The following is a 24,375-nucleotide window of genomic DNA, read 5'->3' as shown; positions in this document are numbered from 1 at the left end:
CAAACTTTTTCTGTGAATAATCAAATAGTAAATATTTTGGGCTTTTCATATGGTGTCTGTCATAACTAGTAGGTTTGCCACTGAGACACAAAAGCATACATAGAGAAAACATAAACAAATGAGTATGTGTTTGTTTCAACAAAACTTTATTTACAAAACAGATATTCTGCTGAATAACCTGTGGGTCTTATTGCTGATATCTAGTTTAGACTATAAATATATATTCCCTCAATTTAGGGGCGCCTGAGTGGCTCAGTCGGTTAAGTGTCCGACTTCTGCTCAGGTCATGATCTCTCAGTCCGTGAGTTCGAGCCCCGCGTGGGGCTCTGTGCTGACAGCTCAGAGCCTGGAGCCTGCTTCGGATTCTGTGTCTCCCTCTCTCTGTCCCTCGCCTGCTCATGCTCTGTCTCTCTCTCTCTGTCTCAAAAATAAATAAAAAAAAACATTAAAAAAAAAGATTTAAATATATACCCCCTCAATTTCTTAGCCTTAGTCTCAGGACTTTAAGAAAAGAATAATACTTTAAGGAGAAAAGTGGTACAGAATGTTGGACTCACTTTTCTGCAGTTCCCTTTTCGACAGGGTCTTTCTCTTCTAATATTAGAGCACTTTGTACCTTGAATTGCAATTATTTGTCCCCCTGGCCCCATAGACAACCATAAGTTGTGAGCTTGTTTATACTTGTTTACTAAGTTTCCTACTGTTATTTTATTTTAATGTTTATTCACTTTTAAGAGACAGAGAGAGACAGAGCATGAATGGGGGAGGGACAGAGAGGGAGACACAGAATCCAAAGCAGGCTCCAGGCTCTGAGCTGTCAGCACAGAGCCTGATGCAGGGCTAGAACCCACTAACTGTGAGATCATGACCTGAACCAACATTGGCTGCTTAACTGACTGAGCCACCCAGACACCCCCCCCCACCCCATTGTTATTAATCAGCAAAAACCTGGAAAGGAAAGTGGCATAAAAATATCTGGATCTTGTCAATACTTTTGTCTTCTCCTGAGATCACTGCCTTGTGAGATTCTGGCTTTTCTAAGTGTACTCTATTAAACTCTTGAAAGAGCTGTTTTGGTATTTCTTATAGCTTTTTTACTTATTCTTGAAGGGACACATTAGTCTAATACAAGCTATTCTATCATAGTGGGAAGCAGAAACCCCCACGTTTTTTTTTTTTAAAAAAGCAATTTGTAGCTTTTGAATAAACCAGCAAAATCTAGAAATGGAAAACTATGATAACAATGAAATGACATAAAAGTAAACATTGAATACATAGGTAGAATGAAAGTCAAGTATATCAAGTATTACACTATATACAAAAAACTACTCAATCTTACTCAATAATATAGAGTAAATCTGAATAATAGAATGACATGCCATGCTTTTGATACAAAGATTAATACAATGAAATTGTCAATTCTCTCTAAATTATACCATGTATTTAATGAGTTTCCAACTAAATCACAAACAACATAGTTATTTTTTAGTTGAGTAAAATGATCTCAAATTCTTTTCAAAAAATAAATGCCTGAAAGAAGCCAGATAATTATAACAAAGAAAATGATTATAAAAGATTAACTTCATAAGATACTGAAATAATATAAAATCATCAGAACTAAAAAAAAATTGTTGGTAAAAGAATAGAAAATCAAAAAATGGCACAATGTGAAGAACAAATAGATTTCAATGTATATGTAATTGAAATTTTGTTTGCATTAGTGTGTTTTAATTTTGTGGAAACATACTAACATATTTAACAATATGTTGACCCAATTGGCATTCTCTATAGGAGGGAATAAAGATTATATTTCATACTACTCACATATCTCATACTACTCACAAAAAGAAAATTCAGGTAAAACATAACACAAATGTAAAAATTAAAAATTTTATAATAAAATGTGAGAGGTAAATGAATATCCTATTGGTTAGAAATAATTTTAACCTTGTCAAAAATCCTAGGAGCTATGGAAAAATGTGGATTTGTTTAACTCTCTCTATATATTTTTCCAATATGTTACATCACAAAAGATACCATAAACAAAGCTAATATGCCTATTATTGATTAGGATTAGTATCTGTAACTGAGTTAACATCTATAACATAATGTGGTCACAAATTCTTGAAACAGGCAAATATACACGAAAAATGGCTTATTGATATTACATTACAACATAAGATGCATTCAGTGTGTTTTATCTCATTAGCAACACCTACCATGAACAGAAAAAAAAAAAGAAAATGCTATAATATATTGCCTATGGAAATGTTAAGTTTTATAGCACTTAGAAATCCGTATGTCAAAATCCATTAAAATCAAAATGTATGCATTCAATATTTCTTCTGTGAACACACCCTATGGAAATATAGGCCTCACTTATATAGCTATAAGGATGTTTATTATAACTGTGTTGTGGCAAAAGTGAAATAAGATGAATATTGGTCTATAAGAAAATAGTTGAGAAGCATCTGGGTTGTTCAGTTGGTTGAGCATTTAGCTTTTGGTTTCAGCTCAGGTCATTATCTTCCGGTTTGTGAATTCAAGCCCTGCTTTGGGCGGGCTCTATATTGATGTTGTAGGGCCTGCTTGGGATTCTCTTTCTCTCCCTCTCTTTGCCCCACCCCCACTCTCTATCTCTCGCTCTCTCAAAATAAGTAAATAAACTTAAAAAAATGGTTGATTAAAATATGTCATATCTAAAGTATAGAAACTATGAAGATATTAAAAAGAATGCTCACTCGTGAGTTTTTCCATCTTGATCTACTAAGTGAAAACTGTAAGATGCAGAGAGGTAGGTGTAATATGATCACATTTTTATAAAACAAAGAAATTTTAAAAATACTTAAACCTCTACAGATAGTTTTATGTGATTTTATTAGCATGGAAAAACAATAGAGATGTGTATATATTAATTTCTTTGAGTGGAGATAAGGTAGGGGGATGAGTCCAGAAAAAAACATTCAACTTCTTCCTCCCTTATAGACAATGAAGAAATTTAACAATGAAGTCCATGTATCTAAGAGATTCGGGATACTAATGATAAAATTAAAACACTTGAAAGAATATGGATAAGAAATCTCTCAGCACACAGTGGGAGGCAAGTCCCTCTGGGACACTCAAAAGAGTATCATGAATGGTATCAGGCCTATCCCTTAACCACACTCATTATAACCAGTTCCTTAGAGCCTTGCTTCTCAAAGTGCAGTCTATGAATTAGCAGCATCAGTGTTACCTAGGAACTTGTTGGAGAGGCAGATATCTGGCACAACCCATAATTATTGAATCAGAATCTTCATTTTTTCCAAGCCCCCCCAGATGATTGATATGTACATTAACATTTGGAGGAGCACAATGACTTAATGGATGATTGTGGACTAAAGTCAGTACTCATAGTCTATCTTTTTAATTTAAGTATATATAAGTGTGCATAGAAATATATATAAGTATGCACAGAAAAATATAACAAGTTCTGATTTTGAAAATCTTTATAATTGACAAAGTACATCTTAGGGAAAAACAGTAAGTAAATCCAATAATAACTCTGTGACAGATTTTGGTTGGGGGGGCACAATAATTGTTATAATAGACAACATAGCATTTAGCATTGTGCTAAGCTACTAGAACCTCAATTCTCTCAACTACAAAATGGAATTTTAATAAATAGAACCTGTTTCATTGGACTATCATCATAACCAAAATGTGTGCAAAAAGAATTTTAATACTTAACAACTATATAAATATATAAGCAGTGGTGTTTTCATTTGGGTTTTATTAAATGCATCAAATGCACTTAGATCTTTTACTTTTGTTTTTTTACTTCACTGTTTTTCAAACTGGAATTTTCCAGAGGGTTATGGAAGCATTTTAGTCAGTCGAGAAAACCAAAGGCATACAATATTACATACCTATGCATTGGCACACATTTACAGATTCATAAACTTGGAAACTCTGTCTCCTTCCTATGTTTTATGACTTGTGTTAATGTAATATTGCTTTAAGTTTTTTTAATCTTTATTATTTATAAGTGTATGAATATTAAATTATATGCTATTGGAAGCTGGATTATTTCAACAGAAATAATACATCTGGAAGACAAAGTGATTTAATATGTGATTGTGTTTGTGCATCAATAAAAAATAAAACATCACATTTCAAAATATAAAATATCTTCAGTAATTTCAGAAAGCACCTCTATGTAAAGTCCTTACTTTTGTTAAGCTGCGTGTGGCTAAAATCACACTATAAATTGAGAGTTTAGAGTTTTTTTTAATGGTTACTTACTTATTTTGAGAGATAGAACAAAAGTGAGCGAGCAGGGGAGGGGCAGAGAGAGAGGGAGACAGAGAATCCCAAGCAGGCTCTGGGCTGTCAGTGCAGAGCCCGATGCAGGGTCGAACTCACTAACCGTGAGATCTGGGCTGAGATTAAGAGTCCAAGCTCAACAGACTGAGCCACCCAGGTACCCCAGGAATTTGGTTTTTAAAAAATAGGAACAAATAATTTTTAAGTGAAAAGTATTTTGTGGAGAAAATAATTCAATTTTCTCTCTACATTTTTGTCTGACATTAGATTTTAATGTGTTTTAAATGTGTCTTTGCACTTTTCTTTTTCTTTCTGAAGACTTATGTTTCTGCCACAGTTAACTGTGCAGAAATTTAAGAACTTTATCAGAAAATAACTACAAAAATGAATGCTTGAAAAGCTGGGCCATGTTTCTTCTTTGGAGCCAAGCCAGGATTTGTTAACACTAAGGAAATGAGACAATATTTCTGTTGTTCACACATAACCACATTTACCACAAGCAGTAAAGTAAAGCTTCACATTGGCAGTAATGGAATTTGGCCTGGCATTTTCAGCCCCAATGCTCTCAGCTGCATGGTACAGCCCCAAAAGAAATGAGCAGCTATTGTTGTCTCTTGCCAAGATCAGAATTTTTGAACTGTAACCAGGAAGAAGTATTTTCCTCATTTATATGCACACTGATAATTAGGCTCAAGGAAATGAAGTGCACAGAATGGAAATTGAGATTATGTTTTTTAATGTGAACTTGTTTGATACCAGCTTCTACTCTTCTGACAGATGGATTCTTTTTGGCAGATGATTATGCAAACTGTTCCTTTCGTGCCCGTCTACATGAAGTGTATTCTATAAACACATTGAAGCATCGTGCTCCTCTGAGTCCTCAGTGCTTGGGAATATATTAACACCATGATGATTTGGATGGCAGGATTCAAAAGTATCTGAGAGTAAAAGCTAAAGGAATACTAGTGTGATTGCTTTAGTACTATCAAGGGACCTGGTAGATAATAATGTGCTTCCCTAGAAATTTTACATGGGGCATTTTCATGTCAAAGGAAGAGAAATGAACTCACAGATGATAGAGGAAAATCCAAACAATCAAATCATAAATAGTTTTTAGTAAGTGTTTTTAACAGATACCAAAACACTAACACATTTGGAAGGCAGTGCTCAGGCAAATTTAAATACCTATCAAGCACTCATAGGGTTGTCCTGTCTCTCATGATCTAATTATCAAGGTCATATTTCCTCATGATTTAACGGTCTTGTAATGATTGCTCTAATATTTAAGTGACAAAGAGACCTTTCTCTTCATATTTCTGCAATCAAGAATGTAAGACCTGAATCAGTGTTTTTGCAACCCAAATTTTAGTGGATGTTTTCTTGAGGAGGTAACACACACACACACACACACACACACACACACACATTTACATACACACATACATAAACACACAAATTCATATTTTAAGAGAGAAAACAGATTGCTGCAACGAGTCATGGGTAACTTGGGCAGTATAGTTGTGCTACATTATATATTCAGTGGGTCAGTGGGATGCTAACTCAAGATCTGATCTGCTGCCGTATATAAAATCCTGAATGTTAGTCTCCTTAAGGGCATTATAAGAACTTTAATATTTCTTTGTTATTAACTGACATTTTACGGGATTTTGTAGAGGACAAAGGGGAAGCATGTGAAGATGAAAGATTTTCTAATGTCCCTTCAGTAAGGATTTGCTAAAGACATGTAGGACACTGAAGGGAAGTAAAGAGAGTAAAGGGCTATGTCCTCTGAATTCCACAAGCATGATTTACAGTCTGAAAGTTAGATTTTTTTTTCCTTGAAATAGAATATAACCTTTTATCTTCCACTAATGAAAGCCATGCATCACAAAGATGACACATGATTATAGATGTGTCTGAGCAAGTGTGATGGTGACAGCAACAATGCTTTAAATTAGGTGGAAAAGAGTGAAAGTGTGTGTGTGCGTAAAACAATTGTCTAACTCAAAATGCGTGAGACCAGCTTTCGTAAAAAACAAACAGAGAGGCAGCCAATCCATGAGAGATACTCAAAGCACATGTATAGCCACATATTGGACACCTTCTTGTGATTGAATTAGGGATTTGATGTTGTTTCCAACTTATCACTACACATTTAAGCAGACCAATTCAAAACTGGTTTGTAATGAACTAAACTGACTGATTACAGCTATCTGGACATTTGGATTGTAAGTATAAAGTATCACTATGACTGACCAATTATTGAAATCTGATTCAGTTGGAATCTAGTTTCTTAATCTGGTGGCTCAATGTTTGAGAAACAATTGGAATAGCATTTGGAGATATAGAAGATGAACCTATAAGCCTCTAGTATTCTCTACATCTATTACCATATAATCAGATCCTCTTTGACACTGATGAAGCCAGTAGAATGGAATTAGTAATTAATGTATTCAATAAATGTTGAATGTTAAGAACATGTATATTGAGGTATTGCTTTAGGTAAAAGAGATATAGCAAAGAACAAGGTAAAAATTTCCTTATTTTATGTAACTTATATTCTAATTTAGGTGGGAGTAGATATAAATAGATAGTAAACACTTAAACAAATGATGAAAGAACAATGTGTTGGGATTGAGAGCATAAAAATACCTTAGACTGGGAATGCATTTGAATGAGTACTTAATGCTGAACAGAAACTAATCCTGCAAAGATTTGTGGGAAGAGAATTCTACATGGAGGGAACAGAAACACGATTCTGAGAATACTCTTGGGGTTCCAGTTATCTATTACTATGTAATACATAATGCAAAAACTTAGTAGCTTGAAATGTGAACTTTATTTTGCTCATGACTTCATGGATGAATATACAATGGGTTCTGTAGTGTGTATATCTCTGCTCTATGTTCTATCAGCTATGGTGACTCAATAGGGCTGGAAGATCTACTCACATATCTGATAAATATGTGCCAGCTGATTGCTATGAGCTTAACTGGGGCTCTTGGCTTGGCGCCTCACTCTTCCTCATGTGGATCTCTCCAAGGCTTTGCTTCAGCTTCCTCCCAGTAACATCTAAGAGTTAGTGTTCCAAGAGACAGAAAATGGAAGTTTCCAGTCTTTAAATGTTTCTGTTTCATTTCTGCCATACTTCAAAGTAGTCACAGAGCCCACAGATGCAAGGAAAGTGGGTAGAGACTACAACTGTTAATAAGCAGAGTGTAAAGAACTTAGCCTTCTGTCTAAAAATTATTTATGTTACTCCCACATGAAAAATACACTCACTTCCTCCACAAACTCCAACTTTCCTTCCCAATATAGCATCAGGTTCAAGATCAGGATCCAAGATTTCATAAACTAAATCAGGTTTAGGTGTTGACGAGGCTCCCCACGTGGAATAACGAGTTGGTGCTGACTGCTGGCTGGGAACTCAGCCATGCTAGTCCTCTCCATGAGGCAGCTTTGGCTTTCTCATAGCATGGTGGCTGACTTCCAAGAGTCAGTGTTCCAAGAAACATGAAGTGGGAGCTGCCAGTCTCTACAGGCCTGGAGCCAGAAGCAGGCATAGCAAAGCTTCTAATATATTCTATTAGTCAAAACAGTCACACTTGATGGGAGGAGCGTCAAGGAATTTGTGGCTTTCATTAATTTGCACATCTGGTGCTTTCAAAGGGCAGAAAGATGAATACTTCAACAATATCCCATATTGTTTTTTTGTGTGCTTCTAATTTAAAATCAAATCCTTTTAAGAACTCAGAAAATATGGCTAGTGCTCTAAATGGCATCTATGAATACATACTAAATAGAAAACTCTGAAAGATATAAAATCACTTTAAGACTATGATGAATTAATATGAGTGTCAACCAAACTAATAGGCACAGAGGTCTTGCTTCTAGAGTTCCAAAAGGGAAGGGAAAGTGCATTAACCCCAAGTAGTCAGGAGCAGGAGGGGCAACAGAGCAAATAGGAGCTCAGAACTAAACTGAGAGGTGAAATTGGAATCAGCTTAAAAGTCCATTGGATGGACGGTGGACAGTAGGTCACAAATTGATCAAAAATTACAAGTTGCAGATCAGATTCAATTGCAGTGTAACAGGAAGTGAAAACAAGGGAAAGAGGAAAGTAAGAGACCTCTTGTTTGTTGTCATAAGCAGGTACCAGCTTCCTAATACTGCTTCCTAGTTCCACTATGAATGTTTAGTGAGATCTGTTTTAAAGTTATAGAACAGAAAGAAGCAAGGAATTATTTTCTAACTTTGGACATAAAAGTAGGTAATTATATATTGCTTGCAATAAAACATTCAAATACATGTGGAAAAGGTGGATTCCCAACCTCCAGAATATGTACCTATAGTTTTTGGTATCTAATGGAGAACCTATCTGTTATTTTGGTGAATACTCTTTACACTTTGCTGTGGGATCTTCTAACGATTATTTTCTTGCACACAGGAGTATAAGATTGAAAGGAAGAAACATAAACACCAATCACAGTGAATAGAACAATTTAGTTTTGGAAATGGGTATGGCCACAATCATTATAATTTGTTTCCTTTGCAACTGCAGGAATGGATCTACTTGGATCTAATGCCTACTCATCCTTCAACACAACTGCTTTCTTCTTTCCTTTTAAAAACTTTCGTTTGATGTTTCCCCATTTCTTCTAATATGAGTTTCTATGTTCCTTTAGTCACACTCTGTCTAATATTACATGCTTCATACTATACTTAAGTATTATACTTAATTGTTTTCTCCTACCACTGTGAAAATATGGATACCGTAACTGTTTCTTACTGTCATAGATCCGCTCTGACCAATATGGTAGCCATTAAACACAACTGGCTATGATTTAGATTTAAATATAAAGTATTTAAAATGACATTAAATTAAAATTTGATTCCTTAGCTCTACCAGCCACATTTCTGGGGCACAATAGCCAGGTTTGGATAGTGGCTACCATGTTGGAAGGCATAGATATAGAAATGCGTATATTCATAACAATTCTATTGGACAGTATTGCTCAAGGTTTTTAATAATTTTTATGGAATAAAAGAAAGATGTCTATGACTCAAAATTATTATAGTTATTTGGCCTCATATAGAAAATTCTGAAAATAAACACATCATACATATATATTAAACTTCAGTTTTCTTGGCATGACATTAGTAGCTATTCGTGAAATATAAATTGAAACTTGGTCATGCTGAATAGACACATTTTAAACGGGGTAGCTGCGTGGCTCAGTCAGTTGAACATCTGATTTTGGCTCAGGTCATGATCTCACAGCTTGTGGGTTTGAGCTCAGTGTCAGGCTCTGTGCTGACAGCCCAGAGCCTGGAGTCTGCTTCAGATTCTGTGTCTCCTCTCTCTCTGACCCTTCCCAGCTTGTGTTTTGTTTTGTTTTGTTTCTTTGTTTGTTTGCTCTCTCTCTCAAAAATTAATAAACTTAGAAAAAAACATTTTAATTCACAGAAATAGTTAATGACCATATAGAACTATAAATTCTACTTATTCTGAAAAATACTTGGACAGCCTGGCTTGGTTAGTAACTGAGATAAAATCTTGAACTCCTTAATGGCCCACATTAAGGATCTATACTGAAGAAATTGATGTAAGAAGATGGATCTGTATAAATCATCATGCCAAACGTGAGTTTAAGTCACACTTAAAGGTACCTGGATGTTGAAAAAAGTAATAAGACACCATCTCCTTCTTCCAGGAGTAATGCTTCCCTATATCCTACATAGTAAAGTGCAAACATTTTATATTGATAATATGCAGATACTTCACAGTCTTTCCCTAACTCATACTACCCCTTTTATGGATAAACTCTCAAGTTTCCAAATTCTCTAAGCCAGTCAAACTGGTTACCTGCTCTCCTCCCAGCAAGAATAATTTGTTCCTCTCTCTACAACCCTTTGCCCATAAACTACTCTTTCCTTTCCAACTCTACTTTACCCTAATACAGTACTCTACTTTCCAACACAGGATGCCTTCCTTTCTTCCCTTTACCCATAAAAAACCCTTAAGGAGGTGGGTCAGTTCAAGTGCTTCCTCACCAGATCCTTTCGAGAGTTGAATGTGAAGATGACTTAAGTTCCTCCACCATAAAATTCATAAATACATTTTCAATGGGAAGCCCTCCCAATAATTAAATTTTAACATTTGGCAGCTATAACATTCCTTGGCAGGTAGCTATACAATAGGGTAGATGCTGTTGTAAATGATATTAAGCCGAATGTGAAATGGAAACTAGAGCTTCCTCCTAAGATAGATTTATCCCTTTGTCTTTCTTATCCTATATCTAGAGTCTTCATTTTATTAACAGTTTTCAGAACTAAACAAAATTTTTTCAACTCCCAGCTCTAACCCCGTTTTTTGATGGGCATGGGGAGAAGTGTAGAAAATTACAGCATTAAAAGAGTTTGCTTTCATTTTTCAAAAAGGGGTGCCACCATTTATAACACAGTGTCTCATAACTCCTATTTGAGTTTCCAGATTTTGTAATAATAAAAAAAAAAACCTCTGTGTATTACTTTATCAATGTGATTTTTATGATGCTGGATAACTATAATTCAAATGGAAAATAAACAGCAATATACGCACACACACAAAAGAAGGTACCTGGCTGTTTATTTAAATCTACCATAACAATTACCCTAAGATACAAAATGCTTTAAAATAGCAATTAGGGACAATGCTATAATGAAGACTGTGCTCAGAGTTACGAATATTCTTTTCAGACGCAAAGAAATCTGTCATATTAAACAGACAGATAAGAATCAGCAAATAAGGTGAAAGAATTTACTAATGGTCTCATCTTTAGTTATTTGGAAAATTACAGAAATGATCTCATAGCTTGTTCTCTTCATTAACTCACATAAATAAGACAGTAATGATAAAACAGTTGAAGGAATTTGCCCATTAGTCCTCACTGGGACCTGTGCTCCTGCTTAGTGACTGTCTAGATCTATACATTTTGCTTATTCAGCTGGAAAAACATACCAGAATCTGAATTCTAAATGAAGAGTGGAGAGAAAATCCCTATCCTTTGGAAAATATGAGAGAAAGAAAATTAAATATTGACTAAAGTGGAGAATTTCTAATTGGATGGGAAAAGTTAATTTATGTGGAATAGAAAATGAGACCATATCTCAAAATGGTCTCAGATACATGAGCATTTACTAGTCATATTTTTCCATTGTGTATTGCCATGGATTTCATGGTAAATCTTCATAGCTGTTCCTGTGTTGCATGCTTCCTTATCTCCACTATTTTTCTATCAATAGACTAAAGAGAGCATACTCCTGGTTAAATATATACAAATCAACTGTCTCTAATTGTAATAATTATGCAAGCAGAGTTTATTGCTTTTGCTTTCATTTGACTGAAATTCATGTATACAAAACTTTATTTTACATTATATGTACTGAATCCTTATTGTCTTTTACTTTCACATTTCATAACTTGCCTTCTTAGCCAGTATTCTTTCATATATACCCCTATCGACTTTACGCCCTCCCCCTTGAGCTACAAAGTAGTCTTTAGACATATTGATAGCTTTTTACCCCTTGCTAAATTGATCTGATTAAAAAAAAAAAAAAAAAAAAAAAAAAAAAATATATATATATATATATATATATATATATATATGTTTATTTGCTATTGAGAGACAGAGAGACACAGCGTGAGCAGGAGAGGGGCACAGAGAAGGGGAGACACAGAATCGGAAGCAGGCTCCAGGCTCCACGCTGTCAGCACAACGCCCCACGGGGGCTGGAACTCACAAACCTCAAGATCATGGCCTGAGACAAACCCGGATGCTTAACCAGCTGAGCCACCCAGGCGCCCCTAAATTGATCTATTTTTTTTTTTTTTTAATCCGTGCATGAGGCGCCTGGGTGACTCAGTCGGTTAAGCGCCCAACTTCAGCTCAGGTCATGATCTCACAGTCCTTGGGTTTGAGCCCCATGTGGGGCTCTGTGCTGACCGCTCAGAGCCTGGAGCCTGCTTCCGACTCTGTGTCTCCCTCTCTTTCTGCTCCTCCCCTGCTTATGCTCGCTCTCTCTCTCTGTCTCAAAAATAAATTTAAAAAAACGTTTTAAAAAATCCATGCATTGTAGCTTATCCTGATATAAAATCCAAGTCCTATCACTTGGGAAAAACAATACGCATAATGAGAATAAAGTCCGGAGCTTTGTTTTCTGTTCTTTGTAGCAAGATTATTGTATAGTAAAACTTTATATGTTAAAAATTTTAATCTGTCTAAGCATTATTAAGATATTTAATGTGTTCATTACTTTTATTCAATTTACATGATTACTTGTATATTATACTCTATTATTAGTTCCAGAATTTTGGAATTCAACCTGATTTGGTTCCTTCCTACTTACTGCTCTAGTCAAAATCAGATTCTGCATTTATCATAGATGTCATAAAAAATTTAATTTTTTTTTAGCCATCAAATCTGATTTTGAAAATAGATGGAATGACTCTACCATAAAACTTTCTTGGCTATAACAATTAGATTTCTTCTATATTCTGGCCTCATCAAAAAATTTTCAAGGTCATTTTCTATTACAGCAAATTTGGAAGCACAGGTAACTGGACATTTGGATGGTAAACAGTTACTTTCAGAAATATAGGAGATCTTTTTAGTGGAAAAGGATACTATGAAGTTGTCAATGTTGAGGAGAATAGAGTACCTCTTTGAATCTGCTTTCAAACTGTGGTTTCACTTATCTTTCTGAAACAAAATATGAGCATAGCACTAATCCAATTAAATCCAGTTGGACTAATCCAATTAAAAATGTCCATGGATTCCTACCACTCCTAGAGCATAAACTTCAAATTCTACAGCATGCCTTGTAAATTTAAAAGATATTCTTAAATTATTTCTCCAATCCTATCTCCCTCTATTCCCTGACTTCCCTATGCTGGTCATTCCATAATAAACAACTGGTAGTTCTCCAAGACACCATATTCTTTTTTTTCTTTTCTTTTTTTTTTTTTTTTTAAGTTTATTTATTTTGAGAGAGCGCTAGCCAGCAGTGGGGAAGGGCAAAGAGCAAGAGAGTATCCCAAGCAGGCTTTGTGCTGTCACTGTGAGCCCAATGCAGGGCTCCACCTCACAAACTGTGAGATCATGACCTGACATAAAATCAAAAGTCAGATGCTCAACCAACTGAGCCACCCAAGTGCCCCAATACTCTTTCATTTTAGGCCTTTGCGCATGTACCTTTCCCACTACCTAACAACTCGTCCTCCAATTCACTCTCCCATCCTCAGATATGTACCTAACTTCTGATCTTTTGATTGATTTCAAATATCTGCTCAGTCATATTCTCCCCTCAGTGAGCCACTGTCTGACTACCCTCTCCTATATACACAACGAAGTAACTACAGTTGCCCCATCATGGACCTGGAATGGATAGAGAGGAAGTAAAAAGGTAATTTTTCATCAAAATATGAAATGAAAATCTATAATTGTTGCATCTGAATAATATATGATTCCTGCCAAATAATTTGATCATGGGATATCTATGGGATATATATTTTTAAAATATCCTCAAATATTTCATGTTTTCTGTTAGGGAAACTGCTGTCACATCATATTTGTGATAGATACAGAGACGGACTGCCAAAATCTCCTTCAAATAAGAACTTGTTGTCAGGCTTCAGGGAGTATGGTCAGCACATGGTCTCCATTTATGAGCTACTTCAAGATATGCCTTAGCTGCAGAAAGTCATCTTGCCTGAAATCGTATCTTTTCCTGGGGCAGCCTGTATGGTGACTGATTGGGGTATAATATAAAGTCCCAGCTACTTATGCAGATAACTGCCCAAGAAAAGGAGGATAACCAACTTAGGAGACAAAGTACAAGGAGAGTAAAGGCATGTGAATGGACCTATGAGAATGGACACAATGTGAGTAGATCTTTGTATTACATGTTTATGACCACAAGAAAGCATCTACCACAGAAGAGACTCTGAGCATTCATGCGGACAAAATGGACCAGGTGACATCAGTTTGTGTCTATCACCTGATATCTCAGCACAATGAACATTTAAATAACTGCTAAGGTGGTGTGAAACAAACTGCACCCACTCCACTAAATTTGATCTACCAGGCATCAACATCAGATACCAATGCTGAGTTCTCCATAGGGACCATTTCTTGAGGGACAAACTGGGCACTAGGTGTCAACTACCTTGTTCCCCATACATCCTGGAAGGGCCTGTGGTTCATCAGAAGAGTAGTCACATATTCTAAATACAGGTTTGCCTTTCTTGCCCTCATAGTCTCAGCCAGCACTATTATTCAGTGGCTCACAGAGTGTTTTAATGACTGGCACTGGAACCCATATAATGATATGTCAGATTAGGTAACGCATGTTATACAAAGGAAAGCAGACATGAGTCCTTTATATCCATATCACCCAAGCTTCTAGCATGATAGAGAATTGAAAAGGTTTACTGATATTCCAGCTTAAGGGGAAGCCTGGAGGCAATGTACTTCAGTGACAGGATTTCCTATATCTGGATGCAATATATGCCTGGAATTAAAGACTTTTATATGGCTCTGCACTAGCAGTAGGAAGAATACATGGCCTCAGGAACTGGGAATGAAAGTAGGAATGGCCCCTTACCCTCACTTCCAGTAATTTACTGAATGTTTTTATGATGGAGTATGGTACATATGGAGATGTGCAGCCCACATCCCCCATAAATTAAACACACTGGGAGTACCTTCAGAGATAGTTTCTGTATGTTAGATCCTCAGGGGCTGCTTGGCTACAGAAAGCACAGCGGCCCAAGGTTATATACTTTCTTATGTAGCCTGCATCTGGTACTAAAGGACAAAGGCTTGGTTGTATCACTTGTAGACAGGACACTTTGATGTCAATACTTGCTTTAAAACTTTCTACTAAGTTGACCAAGACTTTGATAGTCCTGCGTTGTATAGTTCAACTTTCTCTACTGCCCAATCCTGTTACCTACTCACCCTTCATTTCACAGATATTGGTTCCTAATAAATGTATTGCACCTCAACCTCTGTGCTAGCATCTGCATTTTGAGAACCCAACTTATGACAAGATTATAGTAGCTTTTTTACTTTTTGTAGAAGAGGTGCAGTTATGAAGCTGGAGTTGTGTCTTCTTTACCATTTTATCTACAGACACTATCACACAATGGGCATTTAATATGTTTCAGTAAATACTGAAAAAATGAAAAAAATTAAAATGTGTATTAAAGTTAGGAAACATGTACATTCTAAAGGATAATGCTTAAATTAGAATTCTAAGAAAATAATATTATATGGGTTCAAATAGCAAATAACTTTTAAAATGACAAGATAACATATTACATAATGTACTTTGTGTGTAGATGTGAGTTACTCCATAATTTTGAGTCCATAAATGTAATTGGATAAACAATAGATCTCTCTAAAATGTCATGATGCCTTAGTGATAATTCTGCTGTTTTCTCTAAGATCATATATATCTATAAGTAATTAGGGGAAGGAAATGTCTAAAATTAACCCACAAATGGAAAAGAAAACCCACAAAGGAAGTCATTTTAAAGTTCTTTAAGTTCTTGTTTTCTTGTTTTGTTAAGTTAAGTTTTCTTGTTTTGAAAAATTTAACTTTTGGGTGCATTATATAGCAAAGAAAACACATCTTCTGTCATTGTCAACAAACATGAATTTTTGTATCAGAATTGAATTTGTTTTTAATGTGATTCTATAAGGTATAGCTTCATATAGCAAAATTTCTCCATAGTAGGGAAAGGCAGGTACTGTGATACTTTGATAATTATGATAAATTTCTGATAAGGCTAGTGGTTCATAGTTCCCCCAATACAATGTCTTGAAAATATTTTTTTATGAACAAGTGCAATGAATATCCATCATTGAAATATCCTGCTGTGTTTAAAAAATAGAAGAGGGTCTCATTTGATTTCATGAGTGAACAGTTAAATTTTCATATATTAGAATTTTGTGTAATATTGTAATAAAAGTTTTTGTTTTGGAATAAAAACTCATTAAATTAAAAGTGTTATAATTAATAATTAATATTCCAATGTATTACCTAATATATCATATATTAGATATAATATAATATAATAATAATAACTGAGTAAATTTATATTTGATCATTTAATTAAATGTGCTTGCATAAGACAGATTTTTAAATTATACTATAATATCAAAATGCTAATATGAAAAAAAATTACCTAAAAAGCAGCATAATTAATGGATACATCTGGTCAAAATTATGAGAAAGGACAATTATCTTAATTCATTATAGCCTTTATAGAATAAAATAAAATGTTTCTTTAAAGTATATATGTGTTCACATTAGGGGGATATTTTGTAGAAGACATAATTTTTACTCTAAGAACATTATAGTTTGGCATGGTGATTTCACAGTACCGTAGAAAGGCCATGTTTGGAGTCAAAAATACTAGAGATCAGGTCTTGGGTCAGACAAGACAAGATTTTGGGCAAGTTGCATTTTTCTGAAGCTCAGAGTATTTACCTCCAAAAATCCAGATAAAATTACTTTTCAGGATGTATTTCTTCTCAGCCTCTTTTATAGGCTTTTCTGTGTTGACATGTAATCGAAAAAAAGAGTTTATTCCTTAAATGTCTACTCTTGGTCCATATTTTTCTTTATCTTAACATTTGTGCTACCTGATACCATCCCTTGATATCAAACTGGGCCCTTGGGCACTCTAAGTGATAGAAATTGACAAGAGGTCAGACAGGAGTTTCAGGCAAGGCTTTAATGGGATTTAATGCTGGAGTAGGAGGGAGGAAGCACAAAGGAAACAGTACTTTGAATGACTTCCCAAGGCGAGAGAGGTCAGGGAGAGTTTTTTAAAGAAAGTGAGGCTGATGTCTAAGCATGTAGATGTGGGGGTTTATTAGCACTTGTGCACTTAAAAGTCATACTTCTTCAAGTGTCACATGTCTCATTAGAATGTTAAATCTCCACCCCTGAGCATGATATTTAGTATTATAATGAGAGAAAAAGTCCTGAAAATTCAGTACTGGGGTCCAACTGGGTGCAGACTGGTTTGGTCTGGTCTTTGCCAGTCTTTGTAGTAAGCATCCTTCTTTCAGTAAGCATCCTTCATGATTCCTGTAAGATAACCCAACTCAAGAAACACAGAGCCTTAGCATTATTTTTTTTTTCTTTTTGTCAGAGAGGCAGCCAAAGGGCACCGGATTTTGCAGTCAGGGTTGAGAGGATCTGAGTTCAGGCCCTCCTCTGTCTCACATTGATAAAGTGTTTCTTTTCCTCCTATTTACTGATAAATCCCAAGGTTAAGTTACCAGGCTGGAAGTCTTCTCTGAGTTGGAAACTTCTTTCCCGCTGGACGTATTCACTTGGTTGATCCCACAGGCACCTAACAGTGAATCTGCATAATTCACTTCCTCATCTCTGCTACACTTCACTCCCCCAATTTTTCTCCATACTAGCAACACCTTCATCATCACTTTACCAGGAAAATCTCTCCAAATCAAATTTTATCCTTGACAGCTTTGGTACCCTGAATTCCTCCTTTTAGCGTTCTTATCCAACTTGCTTTCATGGAAGGTGCAAATGCCTTCCATCAGTATAGTCACCCATCTAAACCAGACATCAGACCATCACACTCCAGGTTAAAACTTCCAAAATATCTTGCTTTCCAAAATATCCTTATTATCACTTAGTTTGGCATGTAAGACCTTGTATGAGCTGCCTCCTACCTTATATCAAAAGCTCTGAACATTTCTTCCTCTCTCTTCTGCAATCTGATAACATAAAGTTTACAGAATTACTTTGTTTTCACAGACCATACCGTTTTGTACCTGTAGATGTACCTATGCTTTTTCTTTTACTTGGGATATCTTTTTAAAGATTCTTTGACTAACCCTTTGGGATTCATCAAAGCATCCCCTCATTCATAAGGCTTTCTTGAATCACTGTGTTCAACTTAGCTCTCCTCTTTTTAGCACCTGTTACATTTTAATGAAATTATTCACTTACATACCTACTCTCACCAACACCCTCCACACATGGTTATGGTGTTTGAAGAGCAGTGATCGGTCTCTTTTATTTTATGTTCCCTCAGCATCTAACAAACTTCCCAACAGTAATTGGTAGCACTAGGCTGCTCAGTGATTGGTAGCCCTGAGACTCTAAGAAATAATAGAATGAAAGTGGCTGGGTTGTGGGGCTTTATTTAACACTTTCTCCATTAATTTCTCTCAGAAATCACCCCAATAAATATATCAACCAGGTAAAAACAGTTGTTTACCACACAATAGTGGATTATAGATAAATCCCTTAATCTTCAACTTCCAATCAGAATGTTATCCACTCATTTTGGATAGAGAAATTGTGGAGATATCACTGAATATTGATTATGTTAATTAAAATAAAACCAAAAGCTTTTGTAGCTTTTAAAAAAATTATCCACCTTCACTGCAATTAATATATTAAATGAGATTTGCCATTATTTCCAATCACAAATTATGTCCAATTAAAAATTTTTGAAGGCAAGGAAGCGACACTATAAAAATAGTAAGAATTTTTCCACTCACAAAACTTACCTATTTTAGAACAACTTATATCTGAAGATATTTTCTTTTTATTATTTACATAATGCTCCACCGCCATCAAAATGCTCTATCATTTACATATAACATAGTAAGATCAAAGTGGAAAAAAAAGTACAGTTTAACAGCCTTACAACTCTGAACTTAAATTATTTTCTGCCAACCTTGCCATTTATTTACATTTTTGTGCAATTAAACTTTATTCTAGGATAATATTAATAAACATCTGTAGCTATTTTTTAAAGTCCATTTATTTATTTTAAGAGAGAAATAGAGAATGAATAGGGGAGGGGCAGAGAGAGAAGATAACAGAGTATCCAAAGAGGGCTCTGTGCTGACATCAGAGAGCCTGATGCAGGTCTCAAACTCACAAACTGTGAGATCATGACCTGAGCTAAAGTCAGACTCTTAGCCCACTGAGACACCCAGGGGCCCCTCTGTTGCTATTTTTAAAATAAAATGCTTATAAGGGGCGCCTGGATGGCTCAGTCAGTTGAGCGTCTGACTTCGGCTCAGGTCATGATCTCGTGGTCCGTGAGTTCAGACCGCGCGTCGGGCTCTGTGCTGACAGCTCAGAGCCTGGAGCCTGCTTCAGATTCTGTGTCTCCCTCTCTCTCTGCCCCTCCCCTGCTCACACTCTCTCTGTCAAAAATAAAAAAAAACATTAATTTTTTTTAAAATAAAATGCTTATATTCATAATACTTGGATCAAAACCTATTTTGGTTCAATATGGTAGGGCATAAATAAGAATAAAAATAGCCTCTAGTATTTTGTTGTTGTTGTTGCTTTTTTGTGTCTCATCAAAGAAAACTTTTTAAGGCCTCAATTTTTTCTAATAGGTTATTTACTCTGCTAAATAAAAGTACCTTTACAATGTCTGCTCCAGTTTTTAAAATAGCTCTAAATGGACTCACAAGTTCCACTGAGCCCATATTCACCTATTGTTAGGGAGATACCTATTTGGAGAAGGACAAGGCTCAACCAAAGATGTGAATCATGCACCTCAAGACTCCAATTAGAATATGTCAAATGGAATTGCCAAATCAATTACTCAAAAAAGGAACCGAATCATTTTAACAGCAGGAAAGAATAAAAGAGGAAGTAATTATTATGGTCCTATAGTACTTACCTTGATTATAAGGAACAATTTGTTAGCTGCTATGAGACAATGTGCCTTGTTTACCTCACTCTTAATGGGAACATGTTAATATATCTGAATTGTTGCCAAAGAATCCAGTCATCATCATACTGAAACAAATGACCATTTACTGACATTAATGATTCTATTAAAGGCATAATTATTTGATTTCAACAAACAAATCATTAGAGTTGATCACAAAAATCGTGCTCAAAGTGCCTATTATATAATTTGATCACTTCTTATTGAAAATATTAGTTCCTAATTAAACTTTTGATATAGCATTCATCAATAGTTACACTTTTGAAAATGCAGGCTTATATTATAAATGAGGATGGGAGCATTTGTCAAAAGAAACAAGACATTATATTATATACCATGGAAAGATTTCAAACTTAGTTCATTTCTGAAAGATGAAAATGTGTAATTTAACAGGTCAACCTTTAGATGTATGAACAAGATTTCCATAATCCATCATCCAAAATAAATATATTATTTAGGAACTTTGTAAAGACAGACAAGCTAAAATCATGTTTTATAAATGTAAGGATTTACACTAACATGTTAATTTCTCATGAATGCAAAATGCTATTATTTATTTATTTATTTATTTATTTATAAATGCTTACTTATTTTGAGAAAGAGAGGGAGGATGGGTGAGGGGCAGAGAGACAGATGGAGAAAGAGAATCCCTAGTAGGCTCTGCACTCTCAGCACAGAGCCCGATGTGGGGTTCCATCTCACAAACCATGAGATCATGACCTGAGCTGAAATCAAGAGTCTGATGCTTCACCAACTGAGCCACTTAAATACCCCAAAATGCTTTTTAGAGATGTACGTGAATTGTTGCTTTTTATTTAGGACCACCAAATTGGCTTCATAGTTTCAAGCTGTGCTTCCAAGGTTTGCTTCAGTTTCTATTAAAATCATCTGGCCAGTTAAGTAAAATTGACGGGAATCTGTGTAAACCATATTGAAGAAGGAGGAAAGAAAGTTACTGAGCAGTATATACAAGATCATCCTATGTGCAGGGTTGTGGTAAACATATATACATACATGATCTGAATTAAAGGGTTTTTAGTTTTATATTACACGTCATGTTACACATTTTTCAGTTTTATGTTATACTTGTCCACAGCGTTTGAATTTTTTAAGAGAATCAACCTAAATTACGCCTGAAATTAGGAGAAAAATATATTAAAAAAAAAAAGAAACTCTGTATATATGTAAATACTAAAATTCTCTACTTCTCAGTGAGCTTCTGATACCTTCTCTAAAATTTACTCTTTACATATCCTTACTTCTTTGCTTCATATTTTTCTCCTTAGAGCTATATACTACCTGAAATATCTACACCTAAAATGCTTTTTTATCATGTTTATTTTCTAGCTTCTCATTAAGAATATAACTCCAAGAAGGTAGAGATTTTTACCTGTTTGTTCACTATTGAATCTTCAGTGCCAAAACACAAGCATATAATGGTGGGTGCTTAATGAAGGAAAATGTATAGTTTTATTCATTAATTTATTCAAAATGTGTGCATATGCATACTAGTGTGCATATATATTATATATTAATGTGTATATATAGTAATACATAGTTATATGTTATATATATAGTAATACATAGCTATATATACTATATATAATACATAGGTATATAATCTCTCTCTATATGTAATATATGTAATATATATGTAATATAAATGTAATATCTATGTTACACACACACACACACACACACAGAGTCATGGTCTCCAACTTTTGTCTGGGCCCCTAACTGCCTTTTTAAGAAAGGGAAAAGGATATCTAAAACCCAGAAACAACCAAACCTCATGGAGAATGCTATCTATTTATGTAAATAACTGCTATTTTTAGGACTCATGACAGAGTTGAAAGAGTGCTCTATGAGAACATTTGAAAAGTAATCTTTGAAATAACACAAGAACAAATGAGGCATTTGATATATTTATGATTGTAGGCATAATTGTTGCTGCTGAGTATGAATATATCTGAGTTTTCAAAATTCATTTTATTTCTATTACAGCCTTTGAAAATAAAGCAATTTTCCATGATACACTATTTGCATCCTGCTGAGAACAAGTGTGTATTGAGAATAAAAACATGCCAAACATAAGGAAAGTTGCCCTTTGTCTGAATCTTGAGCCTTTTGAAATTAAACTATGAAATTAATTGATTCACAAATATTACTATGTGCCAACAGAATTAAAAGATCATGATTAATTTCTTGAAGTCAGAATCACATGCTGACCTTTATATATGTATATGAAGAGGATGCTACCTGCTGTCCTTCCTTTCCAGAGCATATAATTTAAGTAGTTTAATGAAAACTTATTAAAAACCAACTGTTGGGGCACCTGGATGGCTCAGTCGGTTGAGCGTCTGACTGGCTCAGGTCATGATCTTGCAGTTCGTAAGTTCAAGCCCCACGTTGGGCTTTGTCTGACAGCTTGGAGCCTGGAGCCTGCTTTAGATTCTGTGTCTCCCTCTCTCTCTGCCCTTTCCCCGCTCATGCTCTGTCTCTCTCTGTCTCTTAAAAATGAATAAATGTGGGGGGCGGCTGGGTGGCTTGGTCGGTTGAGCGTCCGACTTCGGCTCAGGTCATGATCTCACGGTCCGTGAGTTTGAGCCCCGCCTCGGGCTCTGTGCTGACAGCTCAGAGCCTGGAGCCTGTTTCCGATTCTGTGTCTCCCTCTCTCTCTGCCCCTCCCCTGTTCATGCTCTGTCTCTCTCTGTCTCAAAAATAAATTTTAAAAAAATGAATAAATGTGGAAAAAAAAATTAAAAACCAACTGTATGCACCCTTATGTTTACTGCAACATTATTTACAGTAGCCAAGTTGCAGAAGCAACCTAAGTGTCCATCAGGAGACCAAGGGATACAAAAGGTGTAGTGTACCTACACACACACACACACACACACACACACACAGGAAGATTACACAACCACAAAAGGGATGAGATTTTTGCCATTTGCAAAAACACGGATGGATGTAGAGGGTATTATGTTAAGTGAAATAAGGCAGACTGAGAAAGGTAAGTGCGATATGATTTCACTCATATGTGGAATGTAAAACACAAAACAAGTAAACAAACAAATGAATAAAAAGTAGAATCAGACCTATAAATACAGAGAATAAACTGACAGTTGGCTAGAAAGAAAAGGATGGTGGATGGGTAAAAAGGATTAAGGGGACTGGGAGATACAAGATTCCATTTATGGAATGAATAAGTCACAGGAATAAAGGGCACAGCATAGGGATATGGTCAGTGATATTGTAAGAGCATCGTATGATGACAGATGATAGCTACACTTGTGTTGGTAATAGCATAACATATAAAGAATTTGAAAGATTATGTTGTACACCAGAAACCAATGTGTGCCATTAGTTTTGTCTCAACTATACTCAAAACACAACAAAAAACAGTTTTAAAAGACCCAAATGAAAGATCCTGTTAGATGGTAGTTAAATAATACCAATTAAACAACTAAATAATATCTGAGCAGAAAGAAAGAAGAACCAACTATATTGAGAGATATCGTGGTAAATCCTTGGGAGGAATACACAGATGAATGCCATATGATCTCTTCCCAATAATACCACCACCACCATCCAAACAACTGACATTTATTGAGCACCTCCCGTACACCATACCCTATGTGAGGCATGTTATTTTTACACATGATAACAATTGTTTGAAATACAGTAAAACCTTGGATTGCGAGTAACTTGTTCTGCGAGTGTTCTGCAAGATGAGCAAACATTTCTAATAAATTTTAACTTGATAAGCAAACAAAGTCTTGCAATATTAGTAGTATGTGACACTGAATGTCACATGATCACACTGAGCCAATGGTTATCTCCCTTTCTCACTGCAGGATTGTGGGTGATCATCTCCCATGCTCAGAGGCTTGGTCTCAGCCCATGGTGTTTGGCAGAAATCAATAATTTTTCAGAATGTTAGGTGCCCACAACTGGCACCTGACTGTTGCATCCAACTGTTGCATTGTGAGCAAAAGCAAGAGGTTATTGAGGAGATCTTGTCTGCAGAGGAGGAGGAGAAAAAGGCAGAGGAATCCCTCACTTCAAATGAGATTAGGGAGATGTATAAAATGTGGGAAACTGAAAAATTTTGTAGAAAGGCATCACTTAAATAAGGCTGTTGTAGTCCGAGTGTTGAATCTGTTTAACGATAATGCAATGTCACATATCTGCAACATCCTGAAAAGGAGGCAAAAGCAAGTGTCATTGGATATGTTCCTTGTTAAAGGAAAAGATTCCATTGAGCCAACAGGTAGCAGTGA

The 24,375-nt window shown here is 35.4% G+C and overlaps 1 long non-coding RNA gene across 4 annotated transcripts in view; it reads left to right on the top strand.

The window, feature by feature from the left end:
- LOC122239772 overlaps nucleotides 1–22,186 on the top strand; it is a 138,962-nt gene extending 116,776 nt beyond the window's left edge. For 2 of the 4 annotated variants that reach the window (XR_006219166.1, XR_006219172.1), the window contains exons 4-5: nucleotides 21,440–21,531; nucleotides 22,097–22,186. This is a non-coding gene — a long non-coding RNA (uncharacterized LOC122239772). Of the gene's footprint in view, nucleotides 1–13,481; nucleotides 13,750–21,439; nucleotides 21,532–22,096 lie in introns of those variants that run through there. The other 2 variants (XR_006219178.1, XR_006219160.1) reach the window with 2 other exon arrangements.
- Nucleotides 22,187–24,375: the final 2,189 nt, after the last annotated feature.

This window comes from Panthera tigris, chromosome A1, assembly GCF_018350195.1.
Source record: "Panthera tigris isolate Pti1 chromosome A1, P.tigris_Pti1_mat1.1, whole genome shotgun sequence".
Lineage (NCBI taxonomy): Eukaryota > Metazoa > Chordata > Mammalia > Carnivora > Felidae > Panthera > Panthera tigris.
The sequence above is the reverse complement of the archived record's forward strand: the minus strand, read 5'-3'. Positions and strand labels throughout refer to the sequence as shown.